The sequence below is a fragment of the Capricornis sumatraensis genome, chromosome 5, assembly GCF_032405125.1.
Source record: "Capricornis sumatraensis isolate serow.1 chromosome 5, serow.2, whole genome shotgun sequence".
Taxonomy (NCBI): domain Eukaryota; kingdom Metazoa; phylum Chordata; class Mammalia; order Artiodactyla; family Bovidae; genus Capricornis; species Capricornis sumatraensis.
In genome coordinates this window covers 115,970,695-115,990,252 of record NC_091073.1, presented here as the reverse complement: position 1 = coordinate 115,990,252, position 19,558 = coordinate 115,970,695, and the positions used below count along the sequence as shown (strand labels likewise).

General features: G+C 47.7%; 1 protein-coding gene across 1 annotated transcript in view; it reads right to left on the bottom strand.

The window, feature by feature from the left end:
• Positions 1–14,286, bottom strand: part of CUL1 (cullin 1) — an 88,210-nt gene extending 73,924 nt beyond the window's left edge. The window contains exon 1 of the mRNA XM_068972800.1: positions 14,176–14,286. The gene's annotated coding sequence lies outside the window, so the exon portion shown is untranslated. The remainder of the gene's footprint in view (positions 1–14,175) is intronic.
• Between the last annotated feature and the right edge of the window lie 5,272 nt (positions 14,287–19,558).

Here is a 19,558-nt window from a genome sequence, read left to right as displayed (position 1 = left end):
GTATAGAGTTAACCTACGAAATGTATTTCTTACTAAACAAACAATTCAAAAGGCACACGGTGGCAAGACTCTCTGAGAGTCAGCACGAAAGTGCACGTGGGCGTCTGAGGGGACATTTCTGGCTCTGTAACCTACACTCTATATATGAGCTTGGGCAGATTCCTTAACTTATAATGTTCATAATGACCTGCAATGATTACACTGCCTATCTCACAAGGCTGTTGTGAGGCACAGATGAGTTATGCAAAGAAACTGTTAAGGGTACTAGACACAGTAAGCACCTGCTACTTTTCACGTTAACTCTTCAGCTTCAACACTGGAAAAGACCCTGATGCTGGGAAAGATTGAGGGCAGGAGAAGGGGGTGACAGATGATGAGATGGTCGGATGGCATCATCAACTCAATGGACTTGAGTCCCACAAACTCTGGGAGATAGTGAAGGACAGGGAAGCCTGGCGTGCTGCAGTCTGTAGGGTCACAAAGAGCTGGACATGACTTAGTGACTGAACAACAAAGGTTATCAGATGTCTTTGAAACCCCTAACACAGTATTTAAATAAAACAACAAAAAACCCAGGGGGAAATATCAAACTTAGAGTGCTTATTTTTTAAGTCAAAATGAAGTGATGTTGCCGGCAAATTGCACAATACTCTCGGACAACAAAACACCAGGGGTACCTCCTCAAATTCCCACCAAAGTGGATCCATTGTCAGAAGACAGGGAGCCTCGTGTTCTGACGGACCCGGGGATCCAGCCACAGGCAGCTGCTCAAAGTTCAGCTTTTCTTTGAAATCTCATTCATTCTTAAAATTCAGCTGGTTCTTTGATTCCACCACCAAATGCACTTAAAAAAAAAAAAAGCTTTAAAAATACCAGCTGCCAAAGTGTTTCTGACCCAAGCTGGTGAGTGAGCTGCTGCTGGGAGGGATCCACTGAGTCTGTACCCCGGCCACTCCCTGCCGTCCTGCTGCCACAGAATCGTCGGGACCTGGGCCGACACAGGCAGAAACACACAGCAGGTCGCCTTCACCGCTCAGACAACCAGGATGCTGGCGGCACGGGGGACAGCTGCAGGCCACCGAGGGTGAAGTCCAGATGCCCTCGGCTGGGGAGGCGGCGTGGGACGTCACGACCAGACGACACAGGTCTCTCCTCCCTGGTAAAGGATGCTACCACGCAGATGGTCACTTTTGTCTCCATGAAATGTTTCAACGCTCAGGTCTCACAATCCTGTTCCGCTAACGGCCAGAGTTCCCCACGTGGCGCACGGTTTGCCCTGTACTTGGCCAGTGCCGGGCCCTGAAATACCATCTGCTGAGTCAGCAGATTTTGAAAGTTACCACGTCACTAAGTGAAGGAGATCATTCAGCTAATCTGGGTGTTTCAAACCTTTTCATTCCTTTTCTTTCCCCTACTCCAAACACATTAACCTCAAGTTCAAAACTCATGACCAGCAGCTCCCTCTAGCTAAGTGAATTTTCAAGACATTTCCCACTTCATTACAAATTGGTTCAAAAAGAATACACAGTCCCTCCTCTACACGCGATCTGATTTGGAGCTTTCACATTTGATTTGTTCTGAATACAGTTTATCCATTCCTTCACCTTCCTGAGGTCCGAGAGATCTGCTGGCGCTGTCATTCAGGTGCCTGGACAGCGCTCTGGCCACACAGGGTGGTAAAGAGCCTGAGGCACCCAACTGCTCCGAGGGGTCTGCACCCCACCCCACTCCGTGCACATGTGCAATCAAAGCCGCCAGTCCTGTTCAACTCTATGTGACCCCGTGGACTGTAGCCCACCAGGCTCCTCTGTCCATGGGATTCTGTGGGCAAGAATACTGGAGTGGGTTGCCATGCCCTCCTCCAGGGGATCTTCCCAACCTAGGGATCCAACATGGGTCTCCGGCACTGCAGAAAGATTCTTTACTGTCTGAGCCTGACTTGATGATAATGTGTCCTGTTGAAAATCTCCTTTCCAGCTATGACAACATCAAGTAGTCAGAGATTTATAAATACTCGGCAAAGGATAAGAAGAGATACATAACCCACTAAAGTGCTGTGTTTAAACCTGAGCTTTGCACCTATCCAAGGACAAACACATTAAATTCAGTCTCTCAATTATCTGAGTAAGTCTTCTGGTTTTCTGAACACATGCCATTTGATAACCTTCAATAAAGGCTTTTTCCTTTTTTTGGTGGCAGGAGGGAATTTTAAAAAAATCCTGCTCCCCAATCCAACTGAAAACAATCCAGCCATGTCTATAACAAAGGTAAAACCTGTAACAGCTTCACCTAAGAAAATGATTCTGAAACTGACTGAAGCTTCTGCCATTTTTCACTTGTGTTTGTTTTTAGATGAACTGATGCTAGTCATATGTTTAAGTTGCAAAAACTTGTAGTGAATTTCCTTCATAATCTACACTAACTTGTTTTTATGGTTACTGTAGAAGTACTGGCTTTCTTTAGGGTTACTGTTTTAGGGACAGAAGAGACAAAAGCAGCTCCTTTCACTTCTACAGTAAAGAATATCCTACATATTGAGATCAGTATTGATCTCTACTACCTGTGATGGGGGCGGTACTATTCTCTTTACAGTCAAGCTCAAGTTTAGCAGGGGAAACCTCAGAGAAATGTCTGTCAAAATTTATGATTTCACATAATTTACTGGGGTGTTGGAGAAGACTCTTGAGAGTCTCCTAGACTGCAAGGAGATCCAACCAGTCAATCCTAAAGGAAATCAGTCCGGAATATTCATTGGAAGGACTGATGTTGAAGCTGAAGCTCCAATACTTTGGCCACCTGATGCGAAGCACTGACCCACTGGAAAAGACCCTGATGCTGGGAAAGTTTGAAGGCGGGGGAGAAGGGGACGACAGAGGATGAGACGGTTGGATGGGCTCACCAACGTTATGACATGAGTCTGAGTAAACTCCGGGAGTTGGACAGGGAGGCCTGGTGTGCTGCAGTTCAAGAGGTCACAAAGAGTCTGAAACGACTGAGCCATGGTATATTTTCTCAAGCAAAGTTTTCAAGCCTGTGCTTCAAATAGCTTATTTTTAAAACCATCAAATCATGTTCCTAGTTGAAAATAAAGTATCTTTTTAAAAGAACATCAAAATCACAAAGTACAGGTTTCCTCCAGTTTACCAAGTACTCACACATATAAGAAAGGGAACTTTAGAAGACATGAGCCTCACAAAATGATACAAAAACTTTGCAAACACATCAACTTACTGCAAAGTACAAATGCAACAAACTATGGAGAAAGAAGCACATTTTAGGACTGCTTTTTTCAGATCACACACCCTTAGTCTCTACCAGACTGTTAATAAAACACAGAAATCTTCCTCTGCATTTGGGGGGAAAGACCCTCTTTTTAATGTAGACTAGTTAGATTCACTGCTGCCAAGGAGTCATCTGAATGTGCTTTAAACTATTTTAAACTATGAAGGGAATCCACTGTGCTAATTAGACACACACTCACCTATAAGTCTACCATAAAAAGCAACGTGGATGTTTCACCTTACACCACACATCCATACTTTCAGTTTGTTGATTATAACCTGTGAATTCTTTAATCACAGACATTTCCCACAAGTCACCCTATCCGAAGGACATTTCTCATTTGTAATTTATTATAGATTAAATCTCAAAATTAACGGAACTTCCCCAAATTGGTTTGCCCTACTGAAATCGCACTGTTTCACAGGTAGAAGGTGTGAAGAACCAGGACAAGACGAAGAGCCAGCCCCCACATCAGCCACTTTTGAGTGAGAAGAGCTGCAGATCAGCACCAGGCACACGCCTGACTTTGGGAACTTTCTGAGCTTCAGGGTGTGAGACGAACTAGTGGAGAAGGGCTGGCGAGGATGCAGTGCAGAGCCTACTCCAGCCGGTCACGGTGACGCCAACCTCTGCTGGGGACAGACCCTGTAGCCGGGGAGTCATGACAAATCCTGAACACAGGCAAGGGGAGCTGGAGACAGACCCAAACAAGGCAGAGCTGAGGACAGAGCACGTCGAAGGAAGAGCTAGTAAGACTCGGCAATCACTTGATGTAGAACATTCTCAGAGACAACACTGTAAACTGAAAAGCTGAATGTGGCCTGGGGAGGCTGTGAGGGTGGGGAGGGCCACAGGGAGACCCTGCAGGCTGGGCTCAGCCGGGAGGCAACCAGCTACCCTCGAGAAAGGTCAGAACTGCTCCAGCCAGAACATACCTGAAAAACCCCACAGCAAAGCGAACCAGACCAGAGAAGCCAGCCAAAGAGCCATCTCCTCAAAGACGCTCTAACAAGCGAAGACCAAGACGGTTCAAGAAAAAAACGATGTGATCCTGGTCCAGAAGCTCGGAGAGCACTGAATGTTACAGCCCTTCCGAAAGGGGCCCAAAGCGCTCTGAAAAACACACCTGGCTCAGCTTCCCACTCTCACCCTGGAAACCACCGAGAGAGAAACGCAGAGGAACCCGTTTAAATATCAGGGGAGCTGACCCAGGAGAAGTCAAGTCTGTGTTTCAATGGACTGGCGTGCTTTGAAAACTCCAGCAGTTTATAAACTTTAAAAAGTTCTGAAACATCTTTGTAGTTAATGTTACAAAGCAGCATTTTCCAGGTTTAAGAAGGACTTTCAACGCATGTCACCTCCAAGAAAATGTGAACAGCACGAGCTGAGATTCTGCTGTTGTTCCTCAGTGGTGAGGACGGATTAATGCTGGTACATGTGCTTAAAAAAATTTTTTTAGACACTTCCTATAATAGCACTTTGGGTTTATATTTAGACAAGGAATAAAGTGAGGCAGAAACCATTTCTAGACAAGTACAGGTCTAACTCTGGACTTGGGAGGATCCTGCTCTCCACGTTCCCCACCCAGCTCCTGAGAACTTACAGTGTTTTAAGATGCTCAGCGCTCTGCCTGAGAGCAAAGAGGCAAACACAGCGTTTACTCCACACCTGGCCTCCCCTCCATGGCAATGAATGTCATTTCTCACATTTGATTCTAAAATCGGTATGTCTCTACAAAGCAAAATGTATTCTGTACCATGGTAGCAGGGTTTTCTTCCCTCAGATGCTATTATTAAATCAAGGGTACAAAGGTCCGTATAGTCAAGGCTATGGTCTTCCCAGTGGTATTGAGAGAGCTGGACCGTGAAGACGGCAGAACTCCACAGAATTGAGCCCCTGAACTGTGGTGTTGCAGAAGACTCCTGAAAGTCCCCTGGACAGCAAGGAGATGAAACCAGGCAATCTTAAGGGAGATGAACCCTGAATATTCACTGGAAGGACTGATGCTGAAGCTGAAGCGCCAGTACTTTGGTCATCTGATGCAAACAGCTGACTCATTGGAAAAGTCCCTGATGCTGGGAAAGATTGAGGGCAGAAGGAGAAGAGGGCGTCAGAGGATGAGATGGCTGGACAACATCACCGATGCAATGAACATGAACTTTGGCAAACTCTGGGAGATGGTGAGGGACAGGGAGGCCTGGCGTGCTGCAATCCGTGGGGTCGCAAAGAGTTGGACACAACTGGGCTACTGAATACCATGACCACCACCTTATATTTGTACACAGACCCTGTAAGATATGTATTTCCTATAAAACAGATGTCTCTCTATAAGGCCAGCGATGTTCATTAGCATATTAAAAGCCCCTCAGTATCCAACCTAGCATTTCCTATGCATTTACTCACAGATCTTCCCTTCTCTAGGCTTTCCAGGGGGCACTAGTGGTAAAGAACCTGCCTGCCAATGTAGGAGACTCAGGTTCGATCCCTGGGTCGGGAAGACCCCCTGGAGGAGGGCATGGCAACCCACTCCAGTATTCTTGCCTGGAGAATCCCATGGACAGAGGAGCCTGGTGGGCTACCGTCCATGGGGTTGCAAAAGAGTTGGACACGACTGAAGTGCACAGACACCTCGCTTCCATTCCAATATCTTACATGTCACAGAACATAGATGGGCAAACACTGCTCTAAAATAAATGGCAGAAAATGCAGGCAGTGGTAAAGCTGACTTGCTTTATTATAAAAACAGGGACTGAACAATGCTTCAGAGTATCAAGCATGACAGGCTTCACCATAAATGTCCGGTTAAATCTCAGACGTTCACGAACACAACACAGCCCCCTGCCCGGGACAGAGGCACCAACACACAGGACACTTGCCAAGGGACCACTGAGGAGTGACTCCTGCGAAACTGTGCACCAGGCCACGCCGTCTCCAGCATTCTGGGTCCCCTGTGGGGAGGCAGTCCTCACCCTCTGGTTTCGGGGGCCTCTATCTGATATAAGTAAAGTGAGTTGCTCAGTCGTGTCTGACTCTTTGCGACCGGGACTGTAGCCCGCCAGGCTCCTCTGCCCATGGGACTCTCCAGGCAAGAATACTGGAGTGGGTACCTGTTCCTTTACCCCGAGGATCTTCCTGACCCAGGGATCAAACCTGGGTCTCATGCATTGCAGACAAGATTCTTTACCCTCTGAACCATGACCGACTAGCAAACCATTCCTGCACTGAGTGGCCAAGGCTACCTTTACCTTGGGAAGAAAGACTTATGTCCATAATGAGGTGTCTACCAGCAAGAAGCAGAAAGCTGGGTCAGGGGGGCGGGGGTAGGGAGCGGGGAGCAGTTTCAAAGCTGCCAGAGGGGTTCAGCCCCAGTCTCTGGCACATTCTACGTGCTGAGGAATGGTGGTTATTATCGTACCGCAAGATGATCCGCTAAGACCGGAGTGGAGCACTCGGAAGAAACCAATCTCTGGCTTTTCCTTCCCCACCCTCCCCCAAACCGAAGCCCGCCAGTTCCCAAAGTGTGGGAAAGCACCCCCAGCCCTTATGTCTGGGAGGCCACTTGGGGCTGAACTGCGTGCGTTCCCCGGTTTCTCAGCCTCATCCCCACTTCAAACCTTTCCCTCCAGTCTGTCTAGAGCAGGCCTCCCTGCCTCCTGCAGGAGGTCCTCCAGGCTCTCTGGCCTCTCCCCCATGTCCCAACTTTCTGATGCTTCCTTGGCACGCTTAACTACGTTAGCTACTCGGGGACTCGATTCTGTGCACCTGTTCTCTCAGATGGCCAACAGCATTCCTAGTTGTGTCATTCAGAATACATTTCTTAATCACTAATAACGTTTTAATATTCCAAGCCATGGCATGAAGTGTGTCAAGAGAATTTGTTTTTTCTAATCTGTAGCAAATGCACCTTCTTAGGCATGATGACAGTGGCTTTCAACACCCATCTACTACGGCTAGGAGGTGTGAAGTCCACAAAAAAAGGATAGGAAGGTCACAGCATTGCTAAGAAAAGGAAACTTCCACACTGAAGACAATTCATTAGTACATAATCCAGTTACAACTCAACAAAATTCCAAAACATAAATGGATTTCACGGATTAAAACAGTTTCACGGAGGGGATGGAGTATGAGGGGATCCAGAGAAGCTGAAGGATGAAGATGGGAGGATGGGAAGATGAGCCCTGCAGGGAGAACCAACAGTCAGATATCGCACCCTTAACCCTTCGCGTCAACACACCTGCAAAGGGACCTGCCGCAAGTAAAGCAGAAACCTAGGTGATCCCGCACTGAGCCGAGGGAGCAGAAACATCTTGCTCAGAGCAGGCTCAATGCTTCTATTGTCTGTTGTCTTCATAAACTAATCCACTGCATTATAAATACATGTGCACTGTAGAAAACTGGAGGAAAAAAACAAAAGCCAAAAGAATAAACTAAAAATAACCCATAATTCCACTACTCAGAGATAATCACTATAAACATTTTGGCTTATTAAAAAAAGTACATACACACTAAAAAAAGAAAATTTTAGACATTACATATATTGTTCTATAGCATGTTTCGGTCTCATTGAAGACAGAATTACAGAAATGCAAAGATTTATCTAAAAATGCTGAGATCATAACCCTTAACAGCAAAACGTGAAAACAAATGTTCAATAGGAAGGCATTAAATAGTGTACCCCTGGCAGAATATTAACCCATCATTTTTTTATTTTCTTAGACTGAATCCCTAAAAGTAGATTAGCTATTTATATTTCAAAGTGCATATATATCCACACAGACACACATATTTACATGGTTCTTGAAGAAAAATTATTCTTTTTCAGTCGACGACTAGATGGACTCATTTCTTCATATCCTCACCAGAAGTGGCTTATTTTTCAATCTATTCCAAAATTTAAAACAAACAGTATCTCACTGATTTGCTTTCCCATGAGTACTACTAGTAAAGCTGAATTTTTATTTCTTAACCCTTCTGTAAAAAAATTACCAGTTTGCTCATTTCCCCCCATAGTGGCAAAGGAGATGGAAGGGGTATCTTTATCTTAGTTCTATAAGTCCTCTTTTTTTTGTAAAGAAAGCAAATTTACCATCATTTGCTTTTTAATTTTGTTTGTGGCGTTTTTACATACAGAAGTTTAATTATTCTCAAGTACTCAATGGAGACTTTTCCTTCACAGTTCCTGCTTTTGGGGTTATATGCTGAGAGGACTGCTCCATCCTGAGATCAACTGCATTATTTTTTGGTCCTTAAAAATCTGGGTTGGGGGGGACACTAAAAGCACACAAGTTCTCTATCCTAAAATCACAATCATTTTATTACTTTAAATATTTTCACCAGTACACACACACTCTCTAAGCACACATTTCATACAATCTGTTTTTCAAAAGTATTTTCTGCCATAGGCCTTTTTAAAAAAAATCATAGCTTACTAGATTTGAACAGTCTTAAATGGTTTTATAAGGCCAATGAGTCACATCTCACCCCACTTCACAACAGTCCCAAAGTCCAGAGCTGTTCACCTCGTCCCGCAAGTGTCCAATCACTCTCCTTTAATGTCCCCCAGTTACTAAAAGACTAAGAATACGCTCATTCTTGGTAGGCAACCCAGTTCTGCATAATGAATTCTGTCCTAATTATCAATGGGAAGATACCAATCTTGAGAGCACGTCTACCTTGCTTCCTTCTTCTCTTCCACCTTCATATAAATCAGAGCACCTGGCTAAAAGCTGGAGCCCTGGAGTCACCGTCTCATTTTAACTCAGGCCTGGCCACCCAAGAATTGATGCTTTTGAACTGTGGTATTGGAGAAGACTCTTGAGAGTCCCTTGGACTGCAAGGAGATCCAACCAGTCCATCCTAAAGGAGATCAGTCCTGAATACTCATTGGAAGGACTGATGATGAAATTGAAACTCCAGTACTTTGGCCACCTGACACGAAGAACTGACTCATTTGAAGAGACCCCAATGCTGGGAAAGATTAGAAGGCAGGAGGAGAAGGGGATGACAGAGGATGAGATGGCTGGATGGCATCACCGACTCAACAGACATGAGTATGAGTAAACACCGAGAGTTGGTGATGGACAGGGAGGCCTGGTGTGCTGCAGTCCATAGGGTTGCAAAGAGTCAGACACAACTGAGCAACTGAACTGAACTGAAATGGCCACCAAGTAGGCCTGACCTTAACCACCCAAAGCCTCATCTTCTTCCCCAAGAGACTATCAGGGGATTAAACAACAGCAGCTCTAACCCGAGGGGCTCGGTCAAGATGTGAAAGTGTTAGTCGTTCAGTCATTTCCAACTCTGTGACCCCGTGGACCGTAGCCCACCAGGCTCCTGCGTCCATGGGATTCTCCAGGCAAGAAGACTGGAGTGGGCTGCTGTTTCCTTCTCCAGGGGATCTTCCCAACCCAGGGATGGAAGCCGGGTCTCCTGCACGGCAGGCGGATTCTTTACTGCCTGAGCCACCAGGGAAGCCCCTAGATGTGAAGCAGGGAGCAAGTTCAGGAACAAAGTGTGAGTTACTGGAGCTAACTCATGCACCTGCACAAGAGCCACGTGCCTGTCACAAGGTCCCACGCCTACAAGAGGTCTGTCCAGTGGGAGAAAGAAACCACAAGTCCAGGCCAAGGTCAAATGCTCCGACAGTGATCGGGCGGGGCCTCAGGGACCCCAGGAAAGGCTCCCCTCTAGATTGTGCATCAGGATCTGAGTGGAGCCTTTCCAGAGCAGGAGCCTGCTGGGGGATGGGAAGGGGACGCTGTACTGGAGGCCGAAAGAGAGCCAGAGGGCAGCAGGGCCACTTCTGGGAAGGGGGCTGCCACGACGGGGGAGAAATCAAAGATTTCGCTCATGTGATCGAAGGGTCCCGGAAGGGGGCTGCCACGACGGGGGAGAAAGCAAAGATTCCGCTCACGTGATCCAAGGGTCCCGGAAGGGGGCTGCCACGATGCGGGAGAAATCAAAGATTCCGCTCATGTGATCGAAGGGTCCCGGAAGGGGGCTGCCACGACGGGGGAGAAAGCAAAGATTCCGCTCACGTGATCCAAGGGTCCCGGAAGGGGGCTGCCACGATGCGGGAGAAATCAAAGATTCCGCTCATGTGATCGAAGGGTCCCGGAAGGGGGCTGCCACGACGGGGGAGAAAGCAAAGATTCCGCTCACGTGATCCAAGGGTCCCGGAAGGGGGCTGCCACGATGCGGGAGAAAGCATAGATTCCACTCATGTGATCCAAGGGTCCCAAGGACCAAGCCTGGGGGTCACAACTCTGCTTTCAAACACGAAGAAAGGTACGCTTTATGGGCCGCTCCAAATGTTGTGAACATTAAAAGCTATGGCATTCCCATGGAATCCACACACTTTGAACGCCTGAAGAAAACTGAAGTCAACTGAAAACCATCTCACTTTATAAACGAGAAGAGGTTTTCCACCTCTAGATCCAACGACATCCTACATCTCAAGCAACACGTTTTATACTCAAGCGGAAAGAAATAAAGCAGACGTCTTTTCTAGAACCTATATTCTTGTGCATAAAAACTTTTAAAGCCATCAAACATCACAAAAATCCTGTTTATAGTGTGCATTATTACATGGACAGATTACAAAGCTTAAAATCCTTAGTAATAAACTTAAGGTTTTATTTAAGTTTATTCCTCATTTCACATTCGTGTCTCAATTTGGGAGGCAAATGAAAGAAAACAATTTGTTGAGAAAACTACCCAATAGCACCCCACCAAAACAAACACACACACACACACACATAAAAACAAGATAAACTTCAAATAGGTCCTTAAAAACATTACATTCTTTTCTCCAGGTATAACTAAAAGCTCAAAATTCATTCTGAGTCTGGACAGTTTATTCCAGACTCAACTGCTGAGGCCCATGGCCTTGGAACCTATGGAGGGCTGAAAAAGCAAAAAATAAAACACAAACACACTCCTTTAATTTTTGGCACCCTGATTTTCAACTTGAAGGAGAGCAGGTAACCACTCTTCAATCTAAAGCCTGTTCATTTGCATTTTCCTTGCAGAAAGAAAGGCATACTATGCTTGCTGGGCAAACGGAATGAACTTCTGATCAAAAGGCACTCAGGGACCCAAGAAAGGTCTCTCTTGTGAGAAAGGTCACTGGGCCTCCTGGACCCAGAGTCACAGCTCTCTTAACAGGAAAGAGTCTCAACCAGCCAAACGATTTCACCTCAAAGCTAAGGTGGCAACATTCAACCTGAGGCAAAGACCTCAGTCTTGTTAAAACACACACACACAAATTTTAAACATCTGTACTTAAAACCAGTTTTGAGGAAAAAGAAGGAAATTAAAGTTTCATAAGTTGCTTTCTTGGCACCCTCCTGATCTTTCAGAGCTGAAGAAAGCCTGAGCATTTTTCCATCCAGCTCTGTGTTAGTTCCCGGGGATTCGGTAGGAACAATTTATTAAAAAAGCTTGCACTCTTAACCAATGTAAGTGCGGTGACTGCTTCTGTAGCCAAAATCTGAGGTGGTCAGACACTGGGTGTAAATCAGAATTATTCCAGATTTCTTCATTCAAAAAGCAAATGAAGTACCCCTGACCAAATTCTATGCTCCTCTGGGGATGCAAAAAATAAAGAATATGTCCTGCCTTCAAGGAATTCAGTCTGTAAAGTATGGGAAGTAAGGCTGCATTGACAACCCAGACTAAGCTAATTATCTCTAGGGGATAATAATCAGTAAGAGACAAAGGAGTCAACATATCCGTAATATATGTATATTAGAGCTATGAGTCGACAGAGCTGTAACATCTAAGGAAACTGCAGGATATTACCAGGTATCACCAGGCTGTTAGTTACCCATGTGGTGGGTGCACCGTAGGACAGGGGGGCCTGCCTCCAAGGACATGGATCAGTGGCCCTAAGAGCTGCTGCTGTTGTCACTGAGTCGTGTCCAACTCTTTGCAACCCCATGGACTGCAGCATGCCAGGCTTCCCTGTCCTTCACTATCTCTCAGAGTTTGCTCAAATTCATGTCCACTGAGTTGGTGATGAGAGGATAGTATGAACTGGTAAAAACCCCTAATACTACAGCTAAAGGTTTTTTCCCCTTTTGTCAAGTTTTTAAAAGATGATTCCAATGACCAAAAAAAAGTTAAATATTTTTAGAGTATTTCAGCCAACCCTCTAGAGCTTAAAGAGCACTCTCTCTAGAAACCTCCAAAAATGGGCATAATAGAGTTAAAGCAAGCCAGTCTCCTGCATGCTGTATGCATGCCTCAGAATTTGAAATGCATTGCAACTATTTCGACTTACCAGGGAAAGCAACAGACTTTTAAGTAAAAATTTCCCCAATACCCAAGGACCCTTTTAGATCAAGAGAACGTTAGGTCCAAATTTTTTAGATTAAAAAAAAAATTTTTTTTTCTTTTGCTTCTTAAACAATGCTCCCTATTTTTTCTACACAATCCATAAACGCTGCAGGATTTCAGAAAACCAGGTAAAACAGGGTGGTCACAAAATGAAGCGTTAAACTTACACCTGGCCATGCTTTTGCAGATTGCTAAAGCTATGCTGAGGTCTAGAAGCTGGGGGCTTCAAGTAAAAGTGAATTTCAGTCCCTTCTGTCACTCCGATGAGTGCATTTCCAAAACTGCGTGACCCCTGACTCCACTAACTTGGACTGTTTTAATGCCACTGCGCGAAGAGCAATTACACAGAGCAAATAAACACTTAACTGCAATTCCTCATTTGCACCCTCACCACTAACTCCAGCTGCGAACTGTGAGCAACGACAGTGATCCAATCCGAAAAGAGGATCCTATTTTTGGCAGAGAGCTCGCTAAAGGGAGAAAACCCTCAACTTTGGAGGATTAGGCTCAAGGAACGTTTACCATGCGTCTCTCCTCGGAACCACCAGTCCTCGGCCTACAGCACACGGGGGGCCAGGAAGGGCGCGCGGGGCGACCCCTGCACGCGGCCGGCCGGCGCCCGGGTTACCTGCGGGGTCAGCGCGCGCTCCCGGCGGGTGCAGGGCCGGGGGCGCGCCGAGGCGGCAGCGCAGGCCCGGCCCGACTCGCGGGCGCTCGGCGGGCGCCGCGGAGGGGGCCGGGGGGGCGCTCCGTCCGCTTCGGCCGCCGCACTCGCATCCCTGCGCGCCGCCCCGGGCCCGCTCCCCGAGGAGAACCGGGCAAAGGGGCGACTGTTACCCAATAATAGCGCCCTGCACAGTCGCAACAATGCGGGCGGGGAAACCCGGGAGCCGCAGGGCAGGGAACCGGAAAGCAGAGAGAGCCCGGCTCCGCGGCTCCTCCGGCGCGCGAACCCAGTACTTTACTTGAGAGCACGAGTCGGGGGCAAGCGACGCTCGGGGGAGCGGTGGGTTCCCAGGGGGGCCGAGGGAAAGAGGGCGCGGGCTCAGGCGCCCCTTGGTTGAGGTGGGGTGGTGGTCGCCGCCTGGAGAGAGGTGAGGCGCGCGCGCCCGACTGCCCCGGGGGCCGCTCGCCAGCCCGGCTCCGCGGCCCGAGGCGGGTCGCGCTGGGAAAGGGGCGGACGCCACCAGGCCGCCGCCTTGGGCGCGATGAATCGGGCTTTTTTTTTTTTTCCCAGTGCGTAGTCCGGGCCTGGGCCGCCCCGAGCCCGCGTCCGGGGCCGCGGCCCGCCAGGCCCGAGCCGGCCGGGGTGACTCAGGGCCGGACCCCGCGCGCGCGCGCGCGCTCGCTCCCCTCCCGCCCCCGGCGCCCTCTGCCCACGAGTGCCCCGGCCCCCGCCGCCATTCCGCCCGGTCGCGGCTCGGCGCCTCAGGCCTCTCGCCCGGCGCCTGAGCTCGGCCGCCGCGGCCCCAGTCACTGCGACACCGCGGCTCCGGGTCGGGCCTGCGCCGCCGCCGCCGCCTCCCCTCAGCCCCGGCGCCGCCGACAACTCACCCGCATTTCCCGGCTGCCTAAATGGCTCCGGCGACGTCTCCACCTGGTCGCTGGGCCCGGCCCCGGTTAAATCCCCGTCCCGCCAAGGTCTCGCCGCGTCCCTCAGCCGCCGGGGCTGCCCCGCCTGGAGCTGCGTGCGACACGGCTCCCGCCTCCTCCTCCTCCTCCCGGCCCGCCCGCCGGCCCTCCTCCCGCCGCCGCCGCCTGCACCACGCAACCTCCGCCCTCTCGCCTTCCCTCCGCCGCTCCCCGCCCTCCCGGCCTCACCGGCTCCGGCTCCCGCGGTGGAGAAGCTGGGGGGGGAGGGCCGGAACGCTCCGCCATCGGCGTCCGGGGCGGGGGAGCCGGGAAACCGTCGCCGCCATCTCCCCACCAGCCCCGCGGAGCGGGAGGGGCCCGAAAGCCCCCGCCCGCCGGGCCCCGGCCCCGGGTTCTCCCCACCCCGCCCGCCGCCCCGCGCCGCCGAGGCCCCGCTGGCGGGGCTGCTCTCTACCTGAAAGCCCCCGCGGGCCGCTGGCCATGGACGCCGCACCCTCCCCGGACGGGCGCACCGGATCCTCCTCCAGGTTTTACTGCCTCCCTGGCCTTGGGGGCCGCCTCTGAGGACCCGGCTTCCCGCCACTTTGGGCCGAACGAGGAGGGGGCGGGGGTGGTCACCTTCCTAGGTCGGGGCCCCAGCCTGAGAAACCGGCCCGAAACACCCCGGAGCAGAGGGTCTCACACGCCGCCCTCCCCCGCTCCTGCGCGCACACACACTCTGAACCGACACGGATCACAACTACACCCGCTGGATCTACCTTCCCGGCGGGAGGATAACCAAAAGCCATACCCTGACCGGCTGATAAAAGTCAGAGATGGGCGAGTGGCCCTGAAAGGCAGGCGCAGCAGACTCCAGAGAAACGTGCCGTCCATTCTCTGAACCCCAGGACACCTGCGGCCTCGTGGATCGGCACCTCAAAGTCCCAGCTCCTCGGCGTCTCTCTGTCTCTCTCTCTCTAAAATTGGTTCGGAGATCAAACCAAATTAGCTTACCTCTTCAAACTCTCTAACCCACTCTTTTTTGAACAGAGGTCGACAAAGACACTTTACCATTAATCTCTGTAAAGATAAGTGAAGAATGAAATTGAAGATCTTACATATATGGATGGGATGAGGTATGACTATTGAATAGGACTGTTTTCACCAGTGCTGCGGAGTCGTTCGTCGCATTCATCTGAAATTAACTCACAAATGGGTACCTGAAATACAAATTTGGGCAGCGCAAATGGCCACCTGGCTTCCTGTGGGGACACAGGTGAGAAAGCTTGGACTTGAAGGGGCTTCTTCTCTAATCCCATGGTCCATGAACAGTTCAGCATGGAAAGATTTCAGGTTATCTGGGCCAAAGACTTGATGAGTGTAACTTCCTGTTTTGCTCCAAAACTAAAACATTGAGTATCACCTTGGGGTGGAAAAGCTAGGCCCAGAGCCTAGGGCTACTCCCACAGCCCTCACTGTTTCCTGAGGAATATGGATGTCTCTTAGAAGAAATATCTAAGACACTCTTGTATATGCGGTTCCTCCTATTGAAATGTGTGGCCTTCTGTCAACAACTCTTTATCTTTGAAAGTATGGCATTTGTCTGTACCTGTCACCAGAGTATGTGATCTCAGCCTATTTAAGGATTTTTAAATTTGTGCTTTATATCCTCAATGGACATGAGTTGGAGCAGACTCCGGGAGATGGTGAAGGACAGAGAAGCCTGGCGTGCTGCAGTCCATGCGGCTGCAAAGAGCTGGACAGGACTGTGCGGGAGAACAGCAACAAATATCCTATACTTCTAAATATTCAAAAGAAGCTTAGATGTATTTAACTTTCTCATGGGCACATGGAAGAATTGAAGGTAAAAATGGAAGGCTTGTACATATATATGTACACATATATGGGAGGCTGTGCATATATGGTTTCTCTGAGACCCTCACTTCTGCGAGCTTTCCTCAGAGGACAGGTTAGCTCATCTCCCGTTTCTCTAACCTGTCCTCTGCCATCTCGTCATCCAATATGGTCGTCCTGTTTGTGACTCCCTACAGCTAACATGTGAGCTGAGTGGGTCAACTTCCTTTGCTGTTTGTTTCTTCCAACGTCTGTTTTTCCCTAATGGGAGGATTTAGTTCATTTCTACCTTCCTCTCCACTTCTCATTGCCTCAGTTCCTAGTTCTTAATTTCTTCCAGCCTTTACTCTCCACTCATCTGCACTATTATTCTTAGCTCTAAGGCTACACCATTGACTTTTATGTCCACTTCATAACCAGGTTGCATCTGTACCACTTCTGCTCTGCACAGGTAACCTTGCCTCCTACCTTAACCATTCATTCTCTTTCCACTCCAAAACTTCTCCATCTTCTCCCCGATCTCAGCAAAACTGATGTTGTCCCCCTGTCAGATGACCCAGCATTTGGAGGGGTAATTAACTTACAGATGTTAGAATCAAAATTGAAAATAGTCTTGACTAGAATATTAGGTCAAAACCTAGGATAAAATATAACTTTGCAAACCTAAAACAATATGATGAAGTTCAAAAAGCCCACGTTTTAAATTTAAGCAGACCTCTGTTTATATTCAAACTCAAACCACCATCTTTTGTCTTGGTTAAGCCAACTTATATGGGGATTAAAATACCTCATTAAGTTGTGCAGAGTAATTCCTTCAAAATCACAGCATACTTCCTGAAACTGTTAGTCCCTAATTTTTTCATAATTCCAGCATACTTCCTGAAACACTGTTAGTCCCTTTTGACTTCTGTACAGTTGAGATTTACTGACCGCCCTGTTTGGTTGTTGATAACGCTGACATTTTCTAAGTCATCAGTTCAGTTCAGTTGCTCAGTTGTGTACGACTCTGCAACCCCATGGTTTCAAAGTCATACAGGCCTGAAAACAGTATACTGACCTGTGAACCTTGCATCCCAGAGCTAGTCACCATCCTAAAGAAATCTTTTGTCTATTTTGGCTCAGTCTGGGGACATACATCATCATTATCACACTCACTTTCCAAAGAAAAACGTAAGACTCCAATAGTAGGCAGTTTGCCCCAAATCACAGCTTAATCGGTGGCATAACCTGACACAGTGACTCCCAAGCGCGAGTCGATCCATTCCTTTACTCCGATGTTTCCCTGCACCTGTATCATTCCTTTAACCTTTTAAATGGTTTTCCTGGTTCTCATCTCTGCTCTGTCCTTCCAGCCTGCACAGTAACTGAGCCCCACTGGTCCATTCCAAACTGATTGCTTCATCATTGACTCTATCCTTTCAGACTTTTCAGTGGCTCCCCACTGTTCTATAGAGTTCAGTCTAAACTCTGACCTCGTGCCTAAAGTTGACCATAATCTTGTCCTAACTTACTTTTCCAAATTTTTTCTAGCCATTCCCCAAAAGGAACTCTCAACTTCATCCCATCCTATTAAACCTACTGTTGGCCCACAAATACCTGCCTTGAATCACCATTTGTGAATGCTTCCTTCCCTTTGTTTCCTGAAACAAACAAAAATGGCCCCTCCTCCTTTCCTTCATCTGCAAATCACCCTCCCTTTTTCATGTCCAGCTCACGTCCGATTCAGGAAGCCTATTTTGTGGAAGCCTACTTTGCACCTTCTGCACAGGGTTTTGTGATCTCTCCGATTGCCAACCCTCTTACGTGCATCGTTAAAGGAGATAGTCCTTGGTCAGGCATTATTCCCACCAGGCCCCTCAGTATTTTGCCTGAACAACAGGGGACAGTGGTCCAAAATAGCTGTTTACTAGTCAAATCAGAAAGGGTACCATGTCACCTGATGAGCTTTATGCATTATTGTTTCTAAGACGTGAGTAAGGAACTAGCCATCCAGAGCAAATTAAATTCATTTAACGAGAGAGTTCCCAAACCTGTCTTCGCCTCAGAATCACCTGGGGATTTGAACACTGATTCCAGGGCCCATTCCAGACCTACTGAGTCAAAACTGGGCGGGAAGGGGGACAGGATGAAATCTGAAATTGTCAGAGTTTATTTATATCATGGCTTTACTACTTATTATCTGAGTAACTCTGAGCAAGTTGCTTAACCTCTCTGTGCCTTGCCCTATGAACTGGGGATGATAATAGTATCTCATATGAGGTTGCTATGAACATAACAACTTAAACATGAACTTTCCTGCTGGTGGCTCAGCAGTAAAGAATCTGCTTGCGATGCAGGAGATAAGGTTCGATCCCTGGGTTGGGAAGATCCTCTGGAGAAGGAAGTGGCAACCCACTCCAGTGTTCTTGCCTGGGAAATCCCATGGACAGAGGAGCCTGGTGGGTACAGTCCATGGGGTCGCAAGAGTCAGACACAATTTAGGACTAAAGCACCACCACCAGTGATGATGATGCTGATCGAATTATCGAGGGCTAATCAGGTGACCTGAGTTTGGGAACCACTGATTTAATGGACTGCTCCTTCCTGTGTTAAAGTTTCAAATGTTATGATCTTAAAAGTTCTGGTGTTAGCATTGTTGACATATTACATAAGTCTTACTTGTTTTGAAATCGTGTACCTCAAGGAAGAGGAGCTAAGTAAGCAGATTTTTCAATTAAACTTGCTTATTTAATCCAAATCATGAAATATACTTCATGCATGCTTAAAAAAAAAAAAAAAAAACAACTAGTTTCTCTTAGGAAAATAACCCATGTACTATAGCTAAATAGAGTAATCCAACCAGCTTAACATTCAAAGGAAGCAATCAGGAAAGATATGAAATAATACATGATTTCTTCTATTTTTTTCTTCTATTTAGGATAATGAGTTGTAAATTCTTTTTGAAGAAGTAGGTTTTTAATCTTCGCTTCAATTCATTAGAGAAAATTCATAGCTCATGTTAGTCCACCAAATTCCAAACAATATTTTAATGATATTAAATGTAACTAGCCATAAAAATAGGAAGCAAAAATTTACTTAACCAAAGTCACAAAGTAAATATGTCTGAATGGGGAATACAGAATGGGTAGCCCCACCTTCTCAACTCTTGACTGATAAATGGCCTATACAAAAATACACAAAGGCCTTATTTTTATTGCCTGGAATTCCACCAAAGATTCCTAGTGTCCTCTCTTAAAGACTCACATAGCTCTGAGATGGTAGCAGGGCTTAAAAGTGATTCACACGTCAACACTAACTAGTTCAATCAGATGGCCTTCTTTCTAACCTGCGTAGAGTAACAGCTAAAGAAAGGAAGGTTTGGGACATGTTAAGTTTGGGGGAAAGACGGTGCTTCAGGGCAGGCTGAAGGCCTTGGGGTCAGAGGTTCTGGTGAGAAGAGCCATAAGCAAAAAGGGACTGAGGAAAGGAGATGGAGAGACATAAGTCTAATCTGTTCAAGTCTAGATTTTGC